The following is a 12,079-nucleotide window of genomic DNA, read 5'->3' on the forward strand; positions in this document are numbered from 1 at the left end:
TATTTATAATTACCCTCCCCCGCTAGTCATTCTGTATTTCCTTTGCCTTCGATGAACAGCTCACCTGGTCGTCATTCTTCCCCCGGTGGGATAACCCAGACCTTCATTACTGAAGGATCTGTCTGGGCCATTAGAAGTCCTGCCTGGATTCTAATGGTTGTTGTAGTTTTCCAGTGACCTTAAGTCCAGGGCACGGTAATACTAAGTGACACGCTAGGAGATGTCTTATATGCCAGGCACAGTCTTCCTTACCTCCACTGCCGAGTGGCAGTGCCCTTTGTCACCAGGATCCACCACCCCAGCCAGCATTGCCACTACTTCTGTGCCTGCTGATTTAAAGGAACAAAGAGGGGCGCCCGGGTGGCTCAGTCGGCTAAGCGTCCAACTCTTGATGTCGGCTCAGGTCACGATCTCACGGGTTCGTGAGATAGAGCCTACTTGGGATCTCTCTCTCCCTCTCTCTGCCCCTCCCCTGCTCTCTCTCTCTCTCTCTTTCCCCTCCTCTGTTTGTATCACAAAGTAAATATACACGTGTAATTTTAAATTTTTTTTTTTTAACATTTATTTATTTTTGAGACAGAGAGAGACAGAGCATGAACGGGGGAGGGTCAGAGAGAGGGAGACACAGAATCTGGAACAGGCTCCAGGCTCTGAGCTGTCAGCACAGAGCCTGACGCGGGGCTTGAACTCACGGACCGCGAGATCATGACCTGAGCCAAAGTCGGCCGCTTAACCGACTGAGCCACCCAGGCGCCCCTACACGTGTAATTTTAAAAATTAAAAAAAATAAAATAAAACAACAACGATCCCAGAGTGGCTGAATGGCAGTCTCAACTTCCGGTTCCGTGGAATCATTGTCCTGTTCCGTTATCATTATGGAACTTCCGGTTCCATTATCATTATCCTAAGACCTCCAGGCCAGCAGAGCATGAAGTCGCAGCAACAAGCCGAAAACATTTTGCTAGTGGGGCACTAGGAGTGTAGCTTTCTCACTGCTCCCCACCCACAAGCTCCTCTGCTTCCTTTAACATGCAGTCCTGTGTCGTCCCCTCTTTTGAGCCACTCTGATCTCTCCAGCTGGGGTCAGTCACTCCCTCCCGCACTCCCCCCCCCCCCCCGCCCCCCCTTATTCTCCATTGTGTTGAAATTACTTGCTTATTCATTCAACAAGTGAATCGGGAGCTACCATGTGCTAAGTACTCTGGTCCTTCTCAGTAGTCCTTCCAGAATACAGTGGAGCAAAAGGCCCTGATGGCAATTGTCAGTCCATGTGTTAAGAACAATGAGGGAAGGATACTGTGGGCCCACTGAGGAAAGGCACCTGTCGTGGAGTGGTCAGGAAAGTAACAAAGGTCTTCTGGAGTGGTTGGGCCCTAAAGTAAGCCTTGAAGAGTGGAGAGGACTCAGCCTGATGCAGGAATTACAAAGGACGTGGGGAGGAGGGAGCAAAGTCAGAGAAGTGACAGGTGGGAGAAGAGATGTGCAGACAGAGGAGACAGCACACTCACCCCCCCCAGAGGACATGGAGTCAGCCAAGGCAATATGGCTGAATAATCTTACTCTGGCAGTCAAGAGCCTACTAAGGGGCAGAGCTGGAGAGAGGGGTAAAAGCCAAAGCATGAACATGGACTTTGTACGCCATGTTAGCTGGGCCAAAGGGAACCATATGAAGTTTGAGTGAGTGACTTAAACATATATTTTAGGTGAGTCTTTCTTGCTCAAGTAGGGAGGAGCAAATAATGAGGATGAGACCAAATCAGACAGACTAGTTATGAGGGAACGGCAATAATCAAAAAAAAAGGGGTATGGAAAACCTAAAGTAGGTCTGTGCTAGCTGGGATGCAGAAGTGGAGATGAGCACGATGAATATTTCAAAGGCAAAATTGATAAGGCTTGGTGTTTGAACAAGATGTGGTAGCTAAGGGGGAGGAAGAGTCAACAGCGACTCCGAAGAGGTCCAGTGTGGACAGCATGTCACCATTAACTAGGACTGACCTGGTTTATCCCCTTCTCCATCCTCAGAGATCAATAGAGTTCCTAATCAATAGCCAGTGTTTAATATTTCTGAATGAATGAGTGCATGAATCAGTAAAGAATAGGGCCACAGTCTTGCCTCAATGCCCAACTCCAAGGGACATCTATACAGAGTACAAGGTGAGGGGTGCCCTGGAGTCAGGCAGCTAGAGGCCCTGCAGAGAAATCTTGCTTGGAGGCTGGTCCCCTGTCTCAGCAGCCTGAGTTTCACAGGGGAGGAGTGCTACATAAACCCTCAACCACAGCAAGGAACGGAGGATGACAAATAACCACAAGCAGAGGTGACTTGGATCCTTGTCATATTCAGGCTATTGATAGCTCGTCAGGTCTCGTAAGAGAAGTATCCCAGGAGCCTGACCTAGAAAAAGAAAAACAGACTCAGAGACTTTCATTAGCAAAAAAAAGACTGAACGTGACCAAGGCCAATGTTTATAAAGTCATGAAGAGAATACCGAAGCAAAGAGACTCTAGCCCGTTTCTTAGTATAAAATGTTATCAGAAGTCAACTAAATAGAAACTCTTGGAAAAGGGACCACATTGAATTTGGAGATCCATCGGTTGAAGGGAGGTAAGATCCAAGACTACAACAGATTTCTAAAGTGTTAAATTGATGATGGCTGATAAAGTTGCGAGAAGTCACCTGGGTGTTTGTGGGATATACCTTGTATAGGATGGGACAGTCGACTCCTTTTCTCCTCCAACCCTTCCCTTTCTTGTCTTTGCTGAGAACTCTCCTGTGGGCTTTATAGATCCCCACAGGCAGCCTTCTTTGTTTAGTGTCCTTGAACAAGTTTTTGGACTCTGCTTCAGATTCATCACTATAGAACAGGCAGTGACACTGACCTTGGAGAACTGAATGATATCGGACACATAGTATGAGCTCAATAAAGGTCTGATTTCATTCTCAGGAGCAGAACCCTGTCACAATCTTAGAAGAAATCAACCTTTTTGAGTTTTCCACCAAAAAGAAAAAAAAAGTATGCTCACTTTTTTTAAGAATTAAATGAGACAAAGGAGAGGGAAGTGTTTTGTCTACTGTGAAGAATTTTCTAAAGAATAAAATGATGATTGCTGTGTGGGGGTGAGGAAGGAAAATTAGGCCCCTTATTCTCTGGAGATCCTGAGGATTTTCACCCAGAGCTGTGACATTTTGTCTTTAATTCGAGGCCCGTGGTTCGGATTGGAGATCTGTGCACCAGATTGCTCAAGAACTAGGCTTGGGACGCCCCTCAGGACCACCCAGGAGTCTGAGCAGCCACAGGACGCCTGCAGCTTGTTGACTTAAGAATATGAGCCACTGGAATGTACTACACCTGTCTGTACTGGCTACCTAGCCTTGTAGTCCTTCAAGGTGTTTAATTTAATCTGCAGAACTCTATACAGTGGGACCCTCATTCTCTCTGAGGTTATTGCTTGCTTTTTATAACATCAAGCTAGGAAGTTGTAAAATTACACAGTGTGGGAAAAATACCAAGAACCTAACCTCGATTTGACCACCTACCAACTATGTGGTCTTGAGCAAATCATTTCACTTCTTTAAGCCTCAGTTTCCTAGCCTTTCAAATGGGACTTATAATCCCTGCTTATCTCTCAAGGTTATGACAAAGAAACTCTTTGTGCACTATAAACCATGATATAAAATAAATACATAAAATTAGTCTTATCATTTCTGCTACATTAGTTGAGTGAGGCTACACTGTGCTCCAAGAACATAAAGAATCATTTCTTACTTACATAAAGTCAAATGTGGATCGGGCGGTTCTTGAGGGCAACTCTTGTCTATGCAGTGATTCGTGGATCCAGGCTCCCGCCATTTTGAGATGCTGACATCTCAACATCTGATGCCCTGGGTTGTGAAAGAAGAAGAGAGGGACAGTGATTCATCCAGGATGTTATTAAAGGTCATACCTGGGGATGGTTGTATATCACTTCTACCTTATCCCACACATATGGCCCCAACCTAATTCCAAGTGAGAGTAAGAAATTTAGGGGAGTCCAGAGACCAACTGGTGAATACCACTGTCTCTGCTACACCTGCACTAATGACCAAAATTCACAGGTTTAGGAAAACGCAAGGCAAAGGACAAAGACCTTAGAATCAGATAAGCCTAGATTCAAACCCAAGCTTTGTCGCTTACTAGCTATATGACATCGAGCACTATGCTTGACTTTTCACATCCTCAGTTTCCTCATCTTTAAAATGGGAGTGTTAATAGAACCTACCTCACCGTTTTACTGTAAGGACTATATGAGGTAATGAATGTAAAATGCTTTTTATCTGACACATAATAAATGTTTAATAAATCGTGGGTGTTTGTTTTATTTTTATTCTAGTCTCTGCATCTTGCCACGACTGCCCCACCTCCGTAGGTACGACAGCCTGAGAAAACAAGATCTTAACACTCACCAACTCCCATCCCAGCAACACTTTATTGCTAGTAAAACATGATCAAAATGACCTGCAGAAAGAAGTAATCATTGGGGGGTTATTCATTTTCCAAATAAGCAGCTTGTATTCTGGTCCAGGTGCCAGTGACCAAGGGTCCCACTATTTTATAGAATATCTATGTGTAAATTAGAAAAAAAAAAGCACTTCTTGGTGTATCACAATACAATGGGGCCCACTGACTGATGATTGTGGATTTTACTCACTCCTCTGCCAAACACTCTTGTGCAGTGACCAACATGCACAAGTGTACCCAGAAGCCCTGCCAGCAATATAAAAATAGAGAACATATAGTCCTACTATTGAGGAATTCACCAGGAACTTCTGGGAAGACAGAGCCACAGTTAATCAACTCTACTTCCCAGGAGAGCAGAGAAGAGGAAGAAAATACTTTTGTGGATACAAAAGGCAAAAAGTTGCCCCTTCTTCCTTCTCCCCCTTCCCATTATTTAGTCTGTCCTAAAGTGTGTTTTAAGTCTTGGACAGTCCTGCAGAGTTAAAAGGATTCAATTGCCTTTGGTCTCTCTGAATAGATGCCAATCATAGCCCAAGACATACTCTACTTTGGTATAAGTCCCTCCCCGACTCTCTAACAGGTTGTTTACTTCGGAGAGCTCACTTAACAGCCCATGCCTCAGTTTCCCCAGCACAGAACGAACAGGGGATACTAATCACAAGTCTATTAAGGGGGACAAATAACATCATGAGCTTTGAAAATTATTAACAAATATTACGTATAAATATACGTGCATAGAGATTATTGTTATTTTGTGTCGATAATTGGTAAACCTCTATAGTACTTAGCAGTCGTAGTTTTTAGGAGATATCTTTAGAAAGCACCTTTACTTATTTGTTCTAAGCATTTTCTCCGAAAGAGGACAAAGTGGGTGCTAGAATCTGATATTAAGAATTACAGTAAGCTACAAATAAGAGAAGCCTGAAAAACAGTAGCATACATAATTTAGAAGTTTTTCTTTTTTTCCTCGTGTCACAAGACATCCGTAAAGAAGGCTTTCTAGTGCCAGCACAGTGTTAGCGTTGTGACCATACTATCCAAGACCCACGCTCTTTCTGTCTCTCCTCTCAGCCATTCTTAGCTATGCCGTTAGCTCAGGGTCATAGGACCCTCCAGGATTATGGTCTTACTTGAGGCAGGAAAAAGGAGGAGGGAAAAGGGAGTCTCCATTGGAGTTCTACTCAATACTTCATTTGCTTCTCATTGGCCAAAGGAGTATCACAGGACAACTCCTTTCTGCAAAGGAACCTGGGAAATGTAGGTTTTTAGCTGGGCACATAGCTTTGCGAGCAAGGAAGAAGGGAAAAATGAATATTAGGTAAACCTCTAATAGTGTAGACCAGAGGGTTTAAGTCACCAGTTGATGGAGACAAGGAATAAAGACGAGGTTTAAAAAAAAAAGGCGGCGGGGGATAGGGGTGCCCGGGTGGCTCCAGTTGGTTGAGGGTCTGATTCTTGATTTTGGCTCAGGTCGTGATCCCAGGGTCATGGGAATCGAGCCCCAAGTCAGGCTCCATGTTTAGCGTGAATCCTGCTTGGGATTCTGTCCCCCCTGCCCCTCTCCCCTGCTCATGTTCTTTCTCTGTCTAAATATAACTAGCTAACTAACTAAATAAATAAATAAACAAGTAAATAAAAATTTTAAAAAGTTTATGGGGTAACTGCCATATCAGTCAGCTACTTCCACAATGATACTGCCTCACCGTCGTGAAATCTCAGTGACACATAACAATAAACATCAAGGGACAGCCGGCAGTCAGCTAAGTGACCCTTACCAAACACGACTGGGCTTGTTCATATGTCTGGGATTTGGCTGGCACAGCTGGGTGACTGCTCTGCTCCTCGGGGTTCCCCCTTCTCCAGCAGGCTAGGTCACATGTGCCGTCATGGTAATGACAGATGACAAAGAGGGCAAGAAGGAACCCGCAAGGCCTCTCGAGGTCTAGGCTCAGAATCGACACACCCCAGTTCCACTTCATCCTGTTGGCCAAAACAAGTTCATGACCAACCGCAGACACAGCCTTGGAGGGCAGTACAAGGTGACATGGCAAAGGGCATGGACACAGCCGGGGTGAAGAATTAGGGTCATGTTTATCATCTTCCCCTTCCTCTTTCCAGGGGACCTCAGACTGAGGGGCTAAAAGACGGACTACGTGTCTGAAAAGTGTTCTCTAGGTGGTAGGGTTCATCACACTGACACTCCCTCACGGGTCTGCTGCCAGAAGAGTCACGTCCAAGCAGCGTGATCACTTTATTTCCTACAGCTCATTGTGGGAGGTTCATGTCTTCCCAGAAAGTAGAGAGATAACGTCAGGATTTTGAAATGGCGGAAGAGCCAAGACGACACGGACCGCATCGGGATTAGGAGGAGGAATACAACTCTTTCAGCTGCAGAAACGGCATTCACCTGAACTTGGAACTAACATAAAACTGAACCTGTTTCAAAGCCGCCTTTTCTGCACAGTGCTGCTATTGTGCAGTGGGTGGTACAGATTTAGCTAACCCTACAAAATCCATTTCCCCGGACACATCCTGCAAGGTTTCTCTGACTGCTGGTGGCAAAACACCTCCATGGCGCTCATTCGTCAAATAGTGCTGTCATTCAGCCTCATTCCTCCCTGCGGCACACACTGGAAGGGAGAATTTCTCCTCTGGGGTCTTGGGCTTGTCTGTTCATGGTCCTCTAAGTCACAGCAAGGAGAGAGGAAAACATGGGAGAAAATGAAAGTGTCCAAAGGAAACAGCCAACTGTACAGAAATGGTGTTTTCAGACCAGCTTCAGGAGAATCTGACAAGGACCTTCTTTCTCTACAGAGGAGAACAAGAATGCAGTCAGCATAGGGCTTGCCCTGGGGTAGAGTGGAATGGGTTACAAGAGGCCCGATTTCTACTTTAGATAAGCGCGTACCCATCTCTGTGCCTCAGTCTCCCCACACGAGCCACTGGAACTGGATGAAACCGAAGTCCCACCCAGTCCTTTGGGTCTGTGTCTGGGAAAAACCAGGAGGCCACCAACTCAAGGAATTTGTACAGGATCATGCACGTGTCGTCCCCGAGAGGGGGAAGATGGCAGGTGAGCTTGGCATCAGAACGATTGGGAAATAAGAGCTCCCAGCCCAGGAGACCAGATACTTAACAATAAGCCCTCAGAAGGGGCAGGGGGGTGTGCATGCTGTGAAAAAGAGGTGGGGAGGACACTGGGGGAGTATATTTTGCAGAAGCGGGATTCCTTTTTTTTTTTTTTTTTTGAGTTTTTTAAATTTGAGAAGGAGAGAGAGAGAGAGAAGAGAGAGAGACAGCACGAGCAGGGGACGGTCAGAGAGAAAGGGAGAATCCCAAGCAGGCTCCGCACTAAACACAGAGCCTGACATAGGGTTAATAGCACAGAGCCTAACTCAAGGCTTGAACCCACAAACTGTGAGATCATGACCTGAGCTGAAATCAAGAGTTGGACGTTTAAGCGACTGAGCCACCCAAGTGCCCTTGGAGAAGCGGATTCTGAAAACAGACTTTTCTTCAGAACACCAGAGGAACTGGGACACAGAACGCCCTCTGAAATGAGTGGGCAGTGTTCCCGGCAGACAACCTCAACTCCCGGATCCAAAGAGGGCGACCACGTCCAGTAGGGACAGCCACATGGCATTTTTGAACCTGCTGTGCAGTTCCAAGAGGAGAACGAGTTATTATATTTATTTATTTAATGTAGGGGTCCAGAGCCCTGAAATTAATTGGATCTAAATATCCGTTCATCGATCAAACGTGAACCAGTCTCACCCACCATGTGCCAGTGGGGTATTTTGTTCCCTTCCTGGCTCCATAACATACATGGGTGACAAATGCCATCGCCTCTCAGCCACAGGTGGAGACCCCAGCCGGGGAGACACAACAGAGAGGCAGCGCGGTCCTGACCGGAAATGTAACCAGTCAGCCTCTTGTCTCCTCACCCTCGCTTCTAGACCAAATTTCCTGCCCTGAAATGCTGTCCATGGCCAGACGGAGGAGCAGAAAGAAAGAAAGAAAGAAAGAAAGAAAGGGAGAAAGAAAGAAGAAAGAAAGAAAGAAAGAAAGAAAAAAGAAGGAAGGAAGAAATGGAAAGAAAAAATAAAAGAAAAGAGGAAAGGAAAAGAAAAACAAAGAAAAAAGAAAAGAAAAGAGAGAAGAAAAGAAAAGAGAAGGGGCTTTTAAAATTAGCGTCGTAGGATATGGGGCTGGTGGGAGGAGGGGATGAGAAGGATCTTGGAAGTACTCCAGCTACTTTATTCCAACGTTTTCATTCCGGTTTGGAGGTCTGGGACACATTGATTCACAACTTTATAGCTCTCATTCAGTGTTGATTTATGGGTTGACCAATCTGGGCCTAATCAGTTGGAGAAGGATTGGTTTTTCGGTCCAATAATGTTATATTTATGAGCCCATGAAGTGCACTGTGGCTGCAGCCCTGCCTGGAGTCAATAGAACAGAACTCCTAAGATCTCAGAGAGGGGAGTTCACCGACTATTTTCTGCTCCCAGATCAGGCTTAGAGCCCCCCTGTACATTAAAGGCTTCTGGTGTCATTTCGTATTTAAACCCCAAACTGCCTGCCTGTAAATCTCTCACAACCGTGAACAGCTCTGATGGGTTTGAATGTTCCCGGTTCCGTCTCCTGTCACTTTTTCCCCCTCTTTCTTTTTTGACTATGGAAGGAACTAGCCGGAGACAGAGCCCCAGACGCTGCTGGGTGCTGGCTGGAAAGCATGCAGCTGCGGCTGCAGAAACGGGGCAGGCTTCGGACGGACGTGCGCTAGGAGAAGCCCCGCCAAGGCCGCGCAGAGTTCAGCGGGTTATCATGTGCTTCCGGCTCCATTTGTGGTTATTCTGGTTCAGTAACTCTAAAGAAATGAGCGGCCTGAATAGACAGGAACCAGTCGAGAAGCCTGCCTTGGTGGGGAGGAAATAGAGGTACTCAGATCACAAGCATCTTTCTGTTTTGCTTTGAGGCAAAAGAAACTGTCCTTGTCATTCTTGGGAGTCCTGTGCTCCGGTCCGCCCCGGGGCCAAGCATTTGCAAGGCACCTCCCCGCAGTAGTGGCCCATGGTGGGTACAGCAGTAAATGTCCGCTGCCAGCCTTGACCCCCTGATTCACCCCTGGAGGTCTCCCGGCAGTAGGTGCACCCCCATGGTTCATCCTGAGAAGAGAAGCATCTAGCAGCAGGAAGACCACTCAGAAAAGTCCCGGGCATCTGATGGGGAAAGGGAGAAAGCTGCAAATTCTAAATTTCACATTTAGAGCCCTACAGAGATGACCATATAGACGTGCTTACAAAACGGGAGTTTTCAGTATCCCGGGTGGATTGTTTACCACCATTGGATGAAAAGTCAAATGCGTTGTCCAGACCAGGGATCAGCAAACATTCTCTGCAAAGGGTTAGATGGTAAATGTTTTTGGCTTTGCAGGGCATATTTGATCTCTGTCACATCTGCTGCTGCTGCTTGTTTTCATGATTTAAAAATGTAAAAATCACTCCTAGCTCCCAGGCTGAATGAGACCAGGTTACGGGCCACAGTTAGCCTGACCTCGGTCTGAACAACGAACACAATGTTCCTTTTCATGCACACTGTGGGCTCCGTCCCACGTGTGTGCTCACGTGTTGAGTGTGTGTCCACTCTCAGGGGCAAAGGCGTTGGAAGAGGTGGACTGTTCCAGGCTGCCCCATCTCACCGCTGGAAGGATTCCCTCAAGGGGGAGCCAGGAAGCGCTATGGTTGGAAGAACCCAGGACTTCCTTCCCGGCTCAGCTCCCGCATCTGCGGGACAACCCTGAGCAAGTCACTGACCTCTGTGACCCTTCCAGGAAGATGGCACGGCGAAGGGGGTCAGGCCAGAGGCGGTCCAGGTGCCCTCCAGAAAGTCGTATGCCACGGAGTCGTCTCGAACGCGTTGGGGAACAAGGTGGGACATAAGAGGAAGGGATGAATAAAATCTGTTAGATCTGTTCACCGCAGTTCACGGCACAGCCAGGTTTGAGATGACCCCCCGCCCCCCCCCCCCACTGTCGGAAAAAACCCGCTTTGGGAGCAGTCGCTTGGCACGTGCCCCGCTCAGGAAGACCGGGAGGAGCGCTGGGCCAGGGAGCACCGGCCATCCCTCCCATGCTCACCACGGAAACAAGTTGTGCGGCCCGCCCTCCACGCCAAGAATCCGGGCAGCCGAACGAGCCATGCCATTGTGGGCAGACACCAAGGCTCCCAGAAAACAAGCAAAGGCGAGGCCTGGAAGCTGCAGTGGAGGCAGGTCTTCATGACCTTCCCTCCTGGGCCAGCCCCAGCCTGGCGGGCGGACAGGTCTTCGTCTCCATCCAGGCAGCCCCGGGAAGGGCTCAGGAAGCAAGAGGCGGACCCCACCGCTGCCAGACTGGACCCCGGGGACCGCTCCCCACCCCCACCCCCACCCCCCAGCAACGGAGCCCTCCATCAACATTTGCCGAGCACCAGCTCCATGTCCCGACAGGGCTCGGCATAGCAGCGGCAGGGCGAATGGGATACAGTGCCCGCTCCGGAAGGGACGGCGGGCCAGTGCAGTGCCCTCCAGAGAGCATGGGGGCAGTAGAAAACAGCACTTGGTGCGTTTTGGAGGAAGGAGCCGGAGCCAAGAGCCTTGGAAGATGCTCCCGGTGGCCTCTCATCAGAGGCTTTGCACATTTGCTTTGTGGGAATGGTTTGAGCCTCCTGGGCACTGGCCAGCCTCATCCGTGAGAGCCAAGGTTAGAGTCAGCCTGCTTGCTGCTTGCTGGGGCCCTGGCTTTACAGGAGGCTGAGAAAATGTCCCTGGAGCTTGAGATTCTAATACTGGGACCTCGGACACTTGCAGAAGTCCCTGCATGTTCTGGCCCTGCACACAGAGTCGACTGTTTATGTCAGGTGGCCGAGGGGGTAAGGAGCAAGGGAAACAAATTATCATTGTAGCCAAGTCACCTTGTATACGTAATGCAGTTAATGACGTTGACCTCAAAGGTACTTCGGAGCCACCAAGTTGGCACATTCCTTCTGGCCTCTCTCCTCATCCACTCTTTCCCTTTCCTTGTCTTGTCGTCCAGGGTCTCCTCTCACTCCCCATGCCCAACATGTATGGGACCACCGGTGTGGTGGCCGGGGGTGGGAGAAGGCGGAGGGGGGGAGCCCCTCGTTTTCTGGTTTATTATTCCAGTGCTGTCGTTATCTCATTTTGTCAGAGCCCTGTAACTTCCAGAGAGTACCTTGATTATAACCCTGCGGGAGAATCACCAGCCAAAGGCAATTCAACAGCCCTGGGTCTTTGACCTGCTTCAGAAAGGAAACAGTCCAAACAGTGTGATAGGCAACCCCGGGTGGTGGCATAGCCAGGGCGTTGGAGACAGACACATCCAGGCCCTGTCGGTTACTAGCCGTGTGACCACGGGCACGTCACGCGACCTCCTTGTGCCTCAATTTCCTGATCAATGAAATGGGTATTACAGGCCCTAGCTCCCAACCTTGTTGACAGAAATCGTATGCCAAAATCATAAAATCTTTTATGTAGATAGAGTACACAGCACAGGGCCAGATGCCAGATAGGAGACCAATAAG

Source organism: Panthera pardus, unplaced genomic scaffold, assembly GCF_024362965.1.
Source record: "Panthera pardus isolate Hobbes unplaced genomic scaffold, ASM2436296v1 HiC_scaffold_17, whole genome shotgun sequence".
Taxonomy (NCBI): domain Eukaryota; kingdom Metazoa; phylum Chordata; class Mammalia; order Carnivora; family Felidae; genus Panthera; species Panthera pardus.